The 16,403-nt window shown below is 42.1% G+C and overlaps 1 protein-coding gene across 1 annotated transcript in view; it reads right to left on the minus strand.

Annotated features, from left to right (window-relative positions):
- The window catches only part of trx (histone lysine N-methyltransferase trithorax), a 244,798-nt gene that overhangs the window by 133,507 nt on the left and 94,888 nt on the right, over positions 1–16,403 (minus strand). The window lies entirely within an intron of this gene.

The following is a 16,403-nucleotide window of genomic DNA, read 5'->3' on the forward strand; positions in this document are numbered from 1 at the left end:
ATCAATAAACCCTAACTATCCCTTGGATATCAGCTGACACAAGCTCAATCCAGACTGAGCACCTTAACCCCTAACAGGTGGGCGACATTACGTAACATTTGTGCATGACGAAGCAGGTGACATTACATGACATCCAGCTGTTTTCTGTCTTAATTTATTGATGAAATTGGATGATATGATTTCCATGTCACTTACTGTCCTGCCCTCTACCCACCCAAGTCTTGAAACAAGTAAAACATATTTAAAATAGATGTAGAGTTATAAGTGTTCAAGTAAAATAGAATACAGTAATCCCACCAAGATCTGATGTAATAAAGCCTAAGGCATGTCCGGAACTTGGGAAAATGCCCCTGGGCAGGTACTTATGGACCTCAGCCCAACCTAACGTTGAAAGCCACCTAAATAACTCACTACCGGACATGCACAGAACCTATTTAAGACCCAATGCACACAAATAAGGGACAGAAACCTTGAAATAAATGAAGAGGAATCAGAGAATGAGGAATTAGAAGTGAGTATAGAAAATATTTAGCAGTGTGCATGGTACTTAAGACATGTCAATGGCTGTCACGAAGATTAACCCGCCCCCTCTAAGGCTCTAACACTGGTGAAAGTGCACTTGAAGCACGTACAGTAATCCAGTGTTGTGCTGCAATTAATCCTTTGCACTGTGAATTATAATTGTTTAACATTGCACAGTCTGTTCTTACTTGCGCCATGCCAGTTACAACATGCCAGTGTTGCACTCTGCACTTAATCCTTTGCACACTGAATTCTGATTTCATAACACTGCACAACACTGATAATTCTCATGTGGTCTAATGGTGAGGTATTGCAGTTTATTCACAAAACGAGCACGTAGTGCGGCCATGGCAACGAGCATGCAGTCATGATGGTAGTTAGGCGGGAACTGGGGAGGGGAGGATACAGGGGGGCTCTAGTACGTGCCAAAACACGGCTGTTCATCATTGTGCGGCAAATTTAAAGTAGGATGAACACTTTTTTTTTTTTTTTTTTTTTTTTTTTTTTTTGGGGGGGGGGGGGGGGGGGGTCCAAAGACCCGAGCCCAAAATGTCCGGGACTTGGGGTGTTCAGGTCTTAAAGGGAGTACTATATACATATGTAAGTATTATTATTATAAGAGTACAAGTAAAGAAGAAAATCTATAAATAAGATTTTGAAGACAATGAACATTTAAAGAATACATAAATGATTAATTTAGTGTTCAGTGGAGAAGAAAATGAAAATGAGTGATGAGTCCATTAGCCTCACCCCAGGTGCACCTGGTGATAAGCTGCCTGCCCACCCTCCTCCCTCCCTCCTACAACCAGCAGAGACATAATACCACATAAGTAACATCTCGTACCTTTGTTTTTCATCCATTTACATTATTTTATGCATGTTAAGGTTTATTTCCTGATACTGTTATTTTCTCCAAAAATATGCCGCTCACTAAAACACCAGGTGCCAGAGTTTGGTTACATGAGTACCACTCAGCACAGCAAACAGTTTTCTGATGTAAAGGAAACCATTTGGCTTGTCAATCAGCGTAACGTTCCCCATGGACAGAAGGAAGAGGAAAGAATGAAAGAAATAATGACATAAGAGAAAGGAAGGAAAGAAGGAAGGAAGAGCAGACAGGGCAGCTTCCCGAGAGCGGCACTGCATCGAGTTAGTGGATGGTGAATGCCCCCACCTACACAAATTCTGGCTCCACCTCACAGGCTTATTTAACAGATTTTTTTTTTTCCTCCAATGCAAGGAAGCAGGAGCCAAAGGCCAGGACCTGCAAACTGTTCCCTACAAAAAACAAAACAAAAACAAGATAACAGAGAGCCAAATCCAAGATCCATACATATCGAGATGCCTGGACACAGTGTGTTTGAAAGACTGGAGATTACTCATACAAGCAGTAGGAAACAGACAAAGGAAGACAGTTCCAAAGTTGACCTGTTGCATAAATGAAGTGCTGGGGGTAACAGTTACCTCTTGCATTAGAGAGTTGGACAGAAAAGGGATCAGAGTTTGTTGCTAGAGGGGTGTTATATGCCCGTCGTAGTGGTGGAGGGACGTAAGCAGACAGTTTAGAGGAGCAGTGACCATTGAATTAGCAATAAAAAAAAAAAAAAGACATAAAGATGCAACAATGCAGCGACAAAACAGAGGCTGAAGGGAGCCAGTAAGAGGAGGAGAGTAAATGAGATGAAAAGCCTTTGACTTCACCTTGTTGAGAACAGCTGCATGTGCGGAGCCTCTCCACACACGAGAGTTGTACTCTACACACAGGTGAATAAAACCTGTGTATAAAGTCAACAACTGTGCAGGGGTAAAAAGGGCAGGGAGTTGGCGTAACACACCTATCTCTTGGAAGCAGATTTTACAAGAGTGGTGATATGTTCTTTCCAAGACAAATCCCGAGAGAATGAAACCCCAAGTACAATACTGTACAGTAAACCCTCTGCTATCCGACGTAACAGAGCCAAAGGCATGTCCGGAAAGTGGGCCCCAGCCTCCTGGACTTGTACTTACCGCGGGTGTCATCCCAGAATGACATTGCAAAAACTGGACCAAACCGCGGGTGTCATTCTTGAATGTTTGTGAATATTTTGAATACCGCGTGTTTTTTCTGCGTGCCAATTGTTCCAAGGGAGAGTAGCTATTAAGTTCTTTCACTCCAGCCGACCCCCACCTCCCTCCTCCCACCCCCCGGGCCCCCACCCCACCCCTGACCAAACACACATCAGTATCTGTCCAGCTTTGTGAGTGACAACACCGCTGATATGGCAGTGAAGTGTGGGCAATTACAGTGCCTTTTACTTGCCTCAGTGAACACAGAGTGCGTGTTTATCGTATGTGCAGTGTTCATATATGTTTATAGTATTATTATCAGAATGAGGTTGGCATTTGGTAATGGTGTGTGAGTGAAAAATAGTGATTTTAGATCGCTCACTTCTAATGGCACTGCCCATCCAGTGGTAGTCAACGAAATCATGAAACCTACATCATTGCAAAGCCGAAGGTTAGTACTTTCTAATGGTACCTTATTTTTCGCTCTAGATTTATTCTGTGCAGAGTTATAAAGGTTTAAAGTTTGTTTACATTTTGGCTGGAACCCCCGTGGGGGGGGGGGGGGGCAGTCGGGTCAAAACAATGCCCACAGTTAAAGGGTTAAGGACCCTAACCCAGCCTAACTTTGAATGCCACCTAAATAACTCCCTACTGGACATGCATAGCCCCTATTTAAACCTATTTAAGACCCTATTCACACCAATAATTGACATAAAGCATGAAATAAATGAAAAGGAACCAAAGAATGAGGAATTAGAAGTGACTGTACCTTAGCCAGGGTACTTACAACAAGTCTGTGGCCGCCTTCTCTAAGGCTTTGGCAGTGTTGAAAATGCACTTGAAGCACATACTGTAACCCAGTGTTGTGCTGCACTTACAGTAATTCTTTGCTCTGTGTTATAATTGTTTAACATTGCACATTCTGTTAACTGAACCATGCCAGTTTCAACCGCAAGTTTGCACTCCACAATTAATCCTTTGCACTCTTAATTCTAATTTTTTAACACTCCACAACACTGTAAATTCCCGCGTGGTCTAGTGGCGTGGTATTGCAGTTTATTCACAAAAAACGAGCATGTGTGGCATCCATTGCGATAAGCATCTACTCGCGATCGAAGTTAGCCAGTAAATGCTGATGAGGGGGAAGCTGGGTTGCCAGATCGCAACTTGGCCACATTACCAAACTCCTCAATTTTCATTACCAAATTTACCTTTTCATTACCACATTCGCAAAGCTAGCATTTATTCTTCACTAATTATATATACAAGTGGAAATACATGTAATCACTCTCCTTATAATTAACAGCATGTTGATTATTTTCACGCTATGTAGGCTAGCAGATTAATCTGAGAGAGCAAACAATCCACCATCTCCATCCTGTGTATCCTCATACATGTGAAAAATCCGGATTTTTTTCCTCTGTAAAAACTGATTGGAAATTCTTGTTTAGTGCTTCACAATTATCCTTCTCTTGCGTATAGGTGATTCCATCGTCCGTAATGGATTGTATTTTATCTTTTACTTTGGTTTTGCTTCCGATGTAGCTGTAAAATAGCTTTGGTTGATCACTACTTTTATTTACGATATCCTCCTCAAACTGTTTTTGGGCTTCCCTCCTTATTCTTGTATAATCATTTCTTGCCTGTTTGTAATTATTATATGCCCTTTCACTATTGTGTCTTCTGTATCTATTCCACAACAAATCTCTTTTTTCTTTTGATTTTTTACATTCTGTATTGAACCATTTCTTTATTTTCTTTTCTGCTTCTTTGTGCTGTGGGATGTACTTCTGGACTCCTATTTCATAATGTTCACATAATTTTTCATATATAGCATTTAAATCTTGTCCTCTATGCTCCTTTCCCCAAGCAATTTCTATGAAGTACTTCTTTAGGTCATGATACTTTCCCTTTTTTATAGTTTAGGCTCTTTTTGTAACTTTTATTGCTGTTAACTATGTCATATGCAATCCTGAAATTGCAATTTAGTACTGCATGGCCGCTTTTGCTGAATGGAGGGTGATATATTAAATTGTCAGTATCATTTTCTTGCCTAGTAAATATGAGATCTAGCATTAAGGGCACATTAAGTCCTCTTTTTCTGGTGCTTTCCTTACATGTTGCATTATGAAAAACTCTTGCACAAGATCTAGGAGCTTTTGGTCCCAACAGCTTTCTTGGCATATTATATCTAGAGTATTCCAATTTATATTTGTATTAAAATCTCCAGTTAGTATAATTCTTTCCGATTTCTCTTCCATTTTATGTAGTAATGCCCTTAAACTCTGAACTGTACTCTCCGCCAGGTCCTCATATTCGTCTCTTTCCCATGTGTTTGATTTGGGTGGCATGTACAAATTGGCTACAATTACTTTCCCTTCAGATGTATTTATCTCTACTGCAATCAGTTCTACTTGTGAGGGTATATCTAGTTCTATTTCTTTGACTTTTAGATTTTCCTTAGTTAATATTATAATTCCTCCTCCTTTTTTTAAGTTCCCATCGCTTCTCCAAATATTATATTCCTCTAAGTTTAGGATGTCATTTGATATTCTTGGTGTTAATTTTGTTTCAGTTAGACATATTATATGTGGTTCATTTTCTGACATAATCATTCATCTCTAATAATTCAGATACCATTCCATCCACATTTGAGTACATCAACTTACCGGTAATCATCTCGTTTATAAACTTGCCATGAATTGGTTCTACTACCTTCCTCCTTTTTATTCCCTCCTGTTTATGTACCACTTTCATACCTGCAATCCAATTACTTTGTAAAAAAATGTATTCTCCTCCTCTGATCTTCCCTCATTTCCCCCCCCCCCCCAGTAATTCCAGTTCCCATGTGGAGAGGATGGAGGTGAAAGACTGACGAAGAGAGTGTATGTGAGTGAGGTGGGGGGGGGGGAAAGAGGGAGGGGGAGGCCAAGGATGAGATGGAGGGATGGGGTGGAGAGGTATATGAGAGAGGGGGGTGTGAGTTGGGAGCAAGGCAGTGAAATGGTGGGGGACAGGGCGACTTGAGGCGATTTGTTTGTGGCCACCCCAAACGGGATTGAGGCGTCTGGCGATAGATAGATAGATAGACAGTTCCTCTTGTGTTAGGCATCTTTTATCCATACATTTTTTAACTCCTCTTTTTCCATAAGATTCTTTGCATTTTTTAGTATCTCCTCCAAGGTGTTTACACTCTGGAAGGTTACCTTTAGGGGTCTTGACTTGCTTTTCTCGTATTTCCCTAACCTTTTGTGTTCCTCTATGTCTTTACTACAGATTTCCTCTGATACTTCTTTCAATATTCCCAACACATTTGCCATCTCCTTTTTGTCTCTTGAGATCTTGTTTTTTACTTCTTCCTCTTCTATACCAGTGATTACTATAGATTTGTTGATATCTACTGAATCTCTGACTAACTTAGGATTGTTTTGGATTATTCTTTTCACTTCCTTTTTAATACTTTTTTCTTCAACCCTTGTTTCCAAGTCTTTCTTTACTTTCACCATTTCAGCATAAGTAGTTTCCACATCATTTTTGTAGCTTTGCACAGTTCCATTCACCTGTGTTATCTTCTCAATATCATTGCTCTTGTCTATCAGACTGCTTACTTGCCTGGTTGTCTCTATCATTTTTGAACTCTTCCATAATACTCTCGTGGTTGACTACCGTACTTGCTGTTTCACTAATTTTCCTCCTAAGTGTACCCACTTAAACTGTTAGCTCATCTATGGCTGCGCCTTTCTTGTTGACTTCCTTTCCTAATTTTTCTATTTCTTCCTTTTGCATGTGCATCTGTTTCTTAATTTCATCACTCTCATTTTGAAAAGCCGTCTCTAACCTGTGTACTTGTTCCACCAGTTTATTTTGAGTCTCCATTTCAACCAGTTCTTTGTAGAAATCATCATCCTGCTTTCTACCTTTATCCCTTTTCTTTTCCAAATTTGCTTTACTAAAGTATGTGGTCATTTTGCAGTACTAAAAGCGCATATAGTACTTACATTCCCTGGGGCAGATTGTAGACTAAACAACGATCAGCTGATTGTGCGCATTCTTGCGCTGCTTTGTTTTCTTTTCTGTTTGACCAAGTCTTACTTAAAATTTCTTCTTTTTTATATCATAACACCATTTAGTCTAACCTTGTACAAAGCTTGACTCATATAAAGATACTAATTTAGGTAATGCCACTGGCCAAGTTGGCCAGGTATAGAGCAGTGGCGACGAGCGTCTGCTCTCCTCAATGTGTGTGTGTGTGTGTGTGTGTGTGTGTGTGTGTGTGTGTGTGTGAGTGAGAGAGAGAGAGAGAGAGAGAGAGTGTCTAGTCTGTAAGGCAGTGTGGTGGTGAGGTAAACAGGCAGCCTGCCTCAAGGACACTGCTATGGTTACTGGCCTCCCAGCAGCAAGTACGCACAATTATGGAAAACTTTTCACGTAAACAGTGTTTGTACTGGATTGCAGTCTTCTGGAAGTGTTATCGAAGTCTTATTATTGTGGAGGGCTAGTCTAAGCCTTAGTTGTATCACTAAACCTCTGCCACACATGTGGACACCAGCAAAAAAAACAACAAAAATTGCCCTCTTTCCCCATTCACTCACTCTTCCTACATGCAATTCATGGACCATCTGATGTAATCAGCTTGAAGTTGAAGGATTGGTGGGTATTATGACACCTGTTTTTTATATTTTTGGTTAAGTATTAACTGAGACATGAAGGTTTAAAAACAGATTATTTTCACTATTTTCTCAGAAATAACCGGCTGTGGGAAGGGTTAGCAGGAATATGTGCCGAATGGGATGGGTTAACATATGGATGTGAGGCTATGGTGTGTGAGGAAAAGAGTATGGTGATGAATGTGTAAGGAAAAGAGGTATGCAAGTCAGAGAGGCTAGGGGACTGACAAGAGATCGAGCTGGCTGGATGAATGATGTGAGAAGAAGGGCATAATCAAGGCTTTGGCACCCCTTTTTAGAGTGACAGCATTTGAATTGACTATTGGATACGTTTCTGCGAAGCTACAGAATGTGGTGAAAGTTTTTGGCACATGAGATACAGCCAGGATTCCAGGGGCTTCAATGATGAGTGAATGGAAGCATGGCCAATTGGACTGAGAAAACCTGGGCTGTCTGTACACTGCTACTCACCCTGCCCTAGGGTGGGAAAGGAGGTTCAGATGGTGATGGTGATGATGATGATATCACAAGAAAACATCATTCATAACCATCATCATCCAGACCTCCTTTCCCACCCTAGGGCAGGGCGAAGAGTGACAATGTCCAGACAGCCCAAATTGCCCATTCCAATGGGTCATGCTTCCATTCGCTCACCAATCAAGCCCCTGAAATCCTGGCTCTATCTGATACACCAAAAACATATGAGAGGGCAAAAGAGGGAGTATGTATAGTTGTGAGGAAAAGATGGAAGAAGAGCATAAGACAGTATGGATCACTTGGGTCAAGGATTGTCTGGGTAAGGTTGAAAGTTGGAATACAAATGTGGGCGATTGTGTGTGTGTATGCGCCAACGCAAGATCGTGCTAGCAGAGTGAGAGAAGAGTTCTGGACAAATGTGGAAGTGTGTAAGGAATGAGAGAGTGTTTTTGATCGGTGATATAAATGGTAAAGTAGGGAATGTGAAGGTGGATGGAATAGTTGGTGAGTGGGGTGTGCCTGCTGAGATAGATGAAAATGGCAGTGCATTAGTGGACATTTGTGCTGGGAGGGGGTTGGTGATAGCCAATACCCTCTTCAGACATAAAATGATCCACAGGTATACATGGCGAGTGATGAGAAGGGTGGGTGGTGAACTGAATGAAAGGAGGCAATGATTGATTATGTGTGTGTGGATGAAAGGATGCGAAGATGTGTAATGGATGCAGGCGCTTATAGAGGTTGGGGGAGTGGACATTCTGACCACTACTTGGTGGTGGCCAGAATTAGGATCCAAGTAAGATGGAGAAATAGAAGAAGGGAAAGACGAGAGGAAGGAATAGTTGCAAAGAGAGTGGAAAGGTTACAAGAGGATGAGAAAAAGGCAGAATATAAGAGACAAGTGGAGGAATGATTGGGCAAATATGAAATGGAGCAGACGGGGGACATGGAAGGTGTGTGCAGGATATTTACAGAATATGTGCAGCATGTTATGTGGTGTGTGGGAGGAAGAGAAGACGGAGGGGGGTGCAAGGAACAGTGTGGTGGACTGCAGAGGTGAGACAGGCTGTGGCACATAAGAAGAAAGCATACAATGAATGGATGAGAAACAGAGGCGTGGAAGAAGTTGAAAGGTGGAAGAGAGAGTTATATGGAGAAAGAAAGAGAGAGGTGAAAAGATTAGTAAGAGAGAGTAAGAAGAGAGTGGATGAGGAATTTGGAAGGAATTTGAGTGTAAAGTGGAGGGACTGTAAGAAAATGTTCTGGAAAGAGGTGAAGAGAGTAAGACAGGGTGGAAATGAGGTTAGCAGGGGAGTGAAAAATAAAAATGGTAGATTACTAGTGGAGAAGGGAGAAAAGTGAGCAGATGGAGAGAACACTTTAAGGAATTGTTGAACATACAGGATGGAAGTGATGCGAGTATAAGTGGCTGGGGAATGGCTGGGAGAAGGAGGGAGTGAGAAGACAGGAAGAAATCAGTAGGATAGAAGTTGTGGAAGCAATGAAGAAAGTGAAATTGGGGAAAGCCCCAGGAATTGATGGAGAGTGTGGTGAAATGCTGAAGCATGGGGGAGAGATAGTAGTAGAATGGATGTGGAAGATGTGCAGATTGGCCTGGGAGGAAGGTAGAGTCCCAGAGGATTGGAAGTCAGGTATAATTATTCCCTTGTACAAAGGAAAAGAGGAAAAAGAAGTGTGTGGTAATCATAGGGGCATTTGTCTTCTTAGTATAATAAGAAAAGTGTATGGTAGGATACTTATTGACAGAGTTAGAGAAAGAACAGAGAAATTAGTTGGAGAAGAACAGGGAGGCTTTAGGAAGAGAGGAGGTTGTGTAGATCAGATATTCATTCTTAGATCTTTAGTGGAAAAGTTACTAGAGAAGAGAAAGAAGTTGTATGCGGCTTTCAAGGATTTGGAGAAAGCATATGACAGGGTGGATAGACAAGGATTCTGGAAAGTATTAACAATGTATGGAGTAGATGGGAAGTTGTTGAATGCTGTGAAGAGTATGTATGATGGTGCTAAGGCTGCAGTGTGTGTGGATGGTGAACTAAGTGACTTTTTCTCTTTGAAGGTTGCGTTGAAACAGGGATGTGTCATGTCTCCATGGTTGTTCAATCTGTACATGGATGGGGTAATAAAAGAGGTACAAGGTAGGGTAGTGGATGTTGGAGTGGCCCTAGTGAGAGAGGATAGTGTATGGAAACTCCCTGTACTGTTGTTTGCAGATGATACTGTGTTGTTGAGTGAAGACGAAGGGGAGCTGCAAGGCTTGGTGGATGAGTTTGGGAGAGTGTGTAAGAAACGGAATCTAAAGGTGAATGTTGGGAAGAGTAAAGTGATGGTCTTTGAGAGAGGTGAAGTCAGTGAATGCACAGCGAGGCTGGATGGTGAGGAATTGGAAAATGTGAGTACGTTTAAGTACTTGGGTAGTGTGATGAGTAAGGATGGAGGTTTGGAAGGTGAAGTCCTTGAAAGGGTACAGCAGGGAAGGAAGGTTGCTGGTTCCTTGAAAGCAGTGATAAGAAACAGGGAAGTGAGCATGAAAGTGAAAAAGTTACTATATGACAGTATTGTGATACCAACTCTAACACATGGAAGTGAAGCTTGGACGTTGTTGGAGGCACACAAGTCAAGAGTGAGAGCAGTGGAAATGAGTTATTTAAGAGGAGCCTGTGGAGTCACATGGAGAGACAGGCTGACGAATGAGGATATAAAGAAGCGTTTTGGTGTGGATGTGGATGTGATAGGAAGCGTTATGAGGAACACACTGAGGTGGTTTGGCCGTGTGGAGAGGATGGAGGGTGAAAGACTGACGAAGAGAGTGTATGTGAGTGAGGTGGAAGGGGGAAGAGGGAGGGGGAGGCTGAGGATGAGATGGAGGGATGAGGTGGAGAGGTATATGAGAGAGGGGGGTGTGAGTTGGGAGCAGGGCAGTGAAATGGCAGGGGACAAGGTGACGTGGAGGCGATTTGTTTGTGGCCACCCCAAACGGGATTGAGGCGTCTGGCAATAGATAGATAGATAGAGACGTTCCGTAGCTCCACATAAACCTATCTGATAGTCAATCCAGAGACTGTCATGTTTAAAATGGGTGCCAAATCCCTGATCATGAGCTTCTCCTCACAATATTCATACGGCCAGTTCGATCCCCAGTCAGTCCCTTAATCTCACCGACTTCGAAACCTCTCTTCCCCACACACGCATCAACCGTATCCCTCCACCTTCTCCTTACCTACCTCACCTCTTCTCCTTCAGATTCGCTCAGATATACCTTTCTCATCACTCTGTTGTTACCCACTCTCCACAAATGACCATACCATCTCAGGACACTCTCTTCGACTTTGGTGTCCACAGACTTCCTCACTCCACATCTTTCATGAAATCACATTACTTCGTATCCTATCCTCTCTCTGTACTCCACATACATTCCTCAGCAGTCAAATCTCCACTGCTCTTACTCTTGACATTTCATTTTCATGCCACACCATAGTCTCACATCCATATATTAAAGTTGGCACTAACACTCCTTCATGTGCTCCACCTGCAGCTGCAACACCCAAACCTCTGTTCTTATCAAGGCCTCAAGGCCTTCATCGCACCAGCTACTTTCCTTCCGTAGGTCACTCTTACTTTCCACTTCTTTTGCACATTTTCCTCTCTCTTCAATCACTGTACCCAGATTTTTTAACTCTCTCACCAATTCCAGTCTCTCTCCATTCAATGTAACTTCACACTGGGAGTCATCTTCTCTCTCAATAACCATCTCTTTTCTACATTTACTCTCAAGGCACGACGCTCACAGACATCAGCAAAACTGTGCACTAGTCTTCCTAGTTTTTGTCCAGTATTTGCATGTAGTATTGCATCATCAGCATACAAAAAATCTGAGATATTTCATCCATCACCATTCATTACCAATGCCATCCCCCTCTCCATTACTCATGTTTTTACTTCTCTCATCATCCCATTGACATAAATACATTGAACAACCAAGGAGACATCACACAACCTTGTCGCACGTCTACACCAACCATGAACCATTCACTCAGATGCCCATTAACCCTTACACATGCTTCACTACCATCATAAAAACTCTTGACGACATCTAGCAGCTTACAGTACCACCTACATCGTACAAGCACAAAACCTTCCACAATCCTTCTCTGTCTACTTTGTCATATGCTATATCCAGATCCACAAATGTCATTAACACCTTATAGTCCTTCTCATAACCCTTCTCCACTGTCTGTTTTACTGCAAATATTTGATCCACACATCCTCTGCCACTCCTAAAGCCATCCTGTTCATCACTCACTACGTTTTCTGAAATCTGTCTTACTTTCTCTATGATAATTCTTCCATATACCTTCCCCACCACACTCAATAAACTTATGCCACAATAATCCTTGCACTCAATTTACTCACCATTATTTTTGTACAGAGGTACAATCACAGCCTTCTTCCACTCTGCTGGCACAATTTCACTCATCCATGCCTTCTTACATATCTCCAACAAGCACTTCATTCTGCTCTCTCCACTACATTTAGTCGTCTCTGCACCCCAGCTGCTTTCCTACTTTTCAGCCACTTCACTGCGCTCTTCGCCTGTGCGAGTGACATGTCTCCTGGCACTACATTCCTTCTCTGCACACTCCCAAAACCAATCATGTTTACAGTGGCTCTGCTCTATTCCCATTCATCAGGCTTTCAAAATATTCTTTCCATCTGGTGCTTCATCCTCATGGGTTAACAAAATACCACCTGCATCCTCCACACTTTCACATTTCTTTCTGCTGTCTCTTATACATTTCCACACCTCTTTCCAGAATAACTTTCTGTTTTCAGAGTACAGTGAGTCCTTGAAATACGAAAACTCGAAGTGCAAATTTCAGATGGTACAAATGCGATACATGTAGGACAAGTTCCACAAATAGGAAAGTCTCTGTGTTGATGGTACGAAAAACGATAAGAAAGGATATACGAAAAATTCAAAATGGGCGCGCTGCACAGTGCCGCACTCGCTTGTGGCGAGAAAACAAATTAACCCCTCTCTGGTAAACACATTTTCACGCGCTTCCCAGCGAGTCACGTCCGTCCTCTCCTTTCAGCTTCGCTGTTTGTTACGCTGCTTTTCTCTGTTCTTCACCTTTTCGTATTTTTGCCATGCCTCCCAAGCGCCCTGCATCATCTCCAGCATCCAGGGAACCAAGTGCAAAGAAGAAACAGCATCGTACTCTCACTCTTGAGAGGAAATTGGAAATAATAAGACGCCACAAGGTGGGACAGGGAGTCTCGCAGATTGGGTGAGCTTTAGGCCTTGCACCACCAACCGTTGGGACTGTGACGAAGAAAAAGGAAATGTACAAGAAGATGGCCACCTCCTCCTCTTCATCTTCAGCCACCTGCCAAGCCACGAAGACCTGCAGCTTTCGCATGGACTTAGCACCATATCAACAACACGAATCTCCAGCTGCAGCACAGGTCTATATTTAACTGTACAGTGTACTAATGCTACAGTAATTAGTTGTATGTTTTATTTTTTTATGTCTGTACAATACTGTAGTAAAGTACTGTATACGTTTATTGATACTTCTAAATAGGAGGGGTAAAGTTTTAGTGGGGGATCCAACGGGGTCCAGTGCCTGTATTAATAAAAACTCCTAGGAGTAAAAAGTTCCTCTCAAAGTGAAAATTGGCTCCTAACTTCTAGAAGTACTCCTAAAAGTTACTTTCAACTCCTAAGTTCACTCGTAAAATCGTTAAAAAGTAAAAGTCCTAAAAGTTACTTTCAACTCCTAAGTTTACTCGTACAATCGCTAAAAAGAAAAGTCCTCCACAAGGACTTTTAAGGAGTTTGTAGGGCTTTCAGTGACAGTAAACACAGTAGCTGCATCCCTCAAACACCAAGAGACAAGACAACATAGACCATGGCTGACCGACACCACCCACCACGCAGAAATTTTTGAGCTCGGAAGGATGCACTCATGGAATATGATGATCAAGAACTTGTAAGAAGGTACCGTTTCAATCGTGAGGGCATTCTGTTTATTACTGATTTAGTAAGTGATGTACTGGAAAGACCCACACATCGAAACCATCCTCTCACACCCGAGATGAAAGCGTTGATACTATTAAGGTACATACCTTGCAACTGAAAAAATGCAGCAGTGTAATTGTGATGGCTTTGGACCATCGCAGCCATCAGTGAGCAATGTGATAACTGAAACACTCTATGCTCTAACTGCTCCACACATTGTTAAGAGGTTTGTAAAGTTCCCTCATACACTCCCTGAACTACAAAGAACTGAAAAAAAATTCAGGCGAATTGCTGGCTTTCCTGGGGTAGCTGGTGTGACTGATGGGACTCACATACGAATTGTGGCACCAAACCAGTTATGAAGAAGTATATGTGAATAGGAAAAATTGGTAATTTTTTACAAGTTGCCAATACACCCCCCAGGTTGTGCAGTATAATTTTGTGGACCTAACTTAACCTAACCCAACCTAACCTAACCTCACCTGCTGCAGTGGAATGCTCACCTTAGAGTTAGGTATCATACTATGCATTTATGGGGGTAATATCCCTGAACCGCATACTGGCAACTTGTAAAATACCGAAAAATTACCACAGCATGAACATTCAGTTGGCATTTGATAGTGAATATAAAATACTGGATGTGGTTGAAAGGTGGCCTGGATCAACACATGATGCCCGAATTTGGCAAGAAAGTGGATGAGAAGAAGCAGCATTCACGGCATTTGCAATCTCAGCCCATGCATGCTTTTCCATGTCCAAGGTGTTCCCAGGGCTGAATTTCCCTTTTATAATTCTTTTTCTTTCTCCAACGCCTTCTGCCAGCACGAGACACTCTTCCCCTGTCCAGTTTCTCTTTCTCCAGAATTTATCTGCAGCCGTGGTTTGTTGAAATTGCGCCATTGTTGACGGTCACTTTACCACGTGTACACACAATGCCCCGATGGTAGCATGCACGATCAGCTGACCACACGATGTGTTTACATTTTATCGACATTCGTAATGAATCATAATATATGCTCAAATAGATGTTCCTATTTATAAAAACTAGTTTTTCATTTTTTAACTTCTTACTGATACTCTATGGCTTTCTAATGGCAATTTATTAAATATATTAAGCAGGGATTCTTTGTGTTGGTAACACTTCATGGTAGGAGCGAAATTACTACTACGAGTCCTCCTAGGAGGAACTTTTAGAAGCAACTCTCATCTACAACCACTTTTAGTAGTAATTTTAGGAGTACTCCTAGAAGTTTTTATTAATACCGGCCCTGGAACGCATCCCTCCCTTTTATATGTATATTTCAAAAGGGAAAATCGTTCCGATATACGAAATTTTGGATTACAAAAGTTTTTGTTGGTCCCTATCCCTTTCGTATTTTGAGGACTCACTGTTGTTTGCATTCATTTTTCTTCCTAGATCATCATTTACCTCCTCTTTCCTCTTCACTAGAAACTTTACATGGTTCTTGCTCTCAATATATTTAGTTCTTACTTCAACTGAACCTGAGTCCTGTAACCACTCTAGCTAGCTGCTTCTTCCTCTTATCCTCCACTGCTCTCTTAACCTCTTCATCCCACCATGCCATACCTTTCTTCTTTGTTGTTACTCTTGCCTCACCACACACTGCTTTAGCATTTCTAACTAAGCAATCCCTATATGCATTCCACAGGCTGTCCAGATCCATTTCATTCCAATTCACTGATCCTAACTCCTCCCCTACATTTGTCCTGTATTTATCTGCCATTTCTTTTATCTCAGCTTCTCGACTCTTAGTCTTTCTCCCCGACTGCTCCTTTCTCTCCTGGTCCAACTCTCAGCTTGATCCTGCATACCACAATCATGTGATCTGACAGCCATCCACGTTGTCCCCTCACGGCCCTCGTATTAGCAACCATTCCCAGCATCGACTTCTCTACGAGCACGTAATCATTCAGGCTCTTTTCAACACGATATCTGTTCCCTCTATACCTTGTATATTTACGTGCATCTTTTTGCTTGAAATACGAGTTACAAATGCACAACCTCCTCTCCTGACACATATCCTTCAGTCGCTTTCTATTATCATTTTCTCCTGGTACTCCATTACAACCCATTATGTTATCCTCGGGACCAGTGCCTACTCTTCCATTCATATCATCCATTATGATAATTTTATAGCTCCTGGGCATTTCTCCCACTGCTTCATCCAGCTTATCCCAAAACCTGTCTTCCTCTCGCTCACTCCTGTCCTCACATGGTGCATACGCCACAATCACAGCCAGTTTCACCTTCTCAAACTTGAACTTGACATACATACACCTCGAGCTGATACATTTGTAATCTCTCATTCCACTCTGCCACACCTCATTCATCAACAAAGCAACTCCTTCCTTGCATCTTCCTCGCCCATCCATGCCCGCTCTTAATCATTTCACACCCTCCCACTCCTCCATTTCACACCCTTTCATCTTTGTTTCACACAATGCCATCACGCCATATCTCGCACTGTTGAACACGTTCACCACTTCCACCCTCTTGCTCTCCTTATTCACACCTCTCACATTCTACATGGCCACACGAATCTGCCCATTTAGTTGGGATCCTGGGCAGGTATTGGGCCCTCCAAGGCTATCTAAAACAATTACCATGATAAAGTGATTTTGGATAG

Source organism: Coenobita brevimanus, chromosome 60 (genome assembly GCF_032717465.1).
Source record: "Coenobita brevimanus isolate Jiangsu-jjx chromosome 60, ASM3271746v2, whole genome shotgun sequence".
Lineage (NCBI taxonomy): Eukaryota > Metazoa > Arthropoda > Malacostraca > Decapoda > Coenobitidae > Coenobita > Coenobita brevimanus.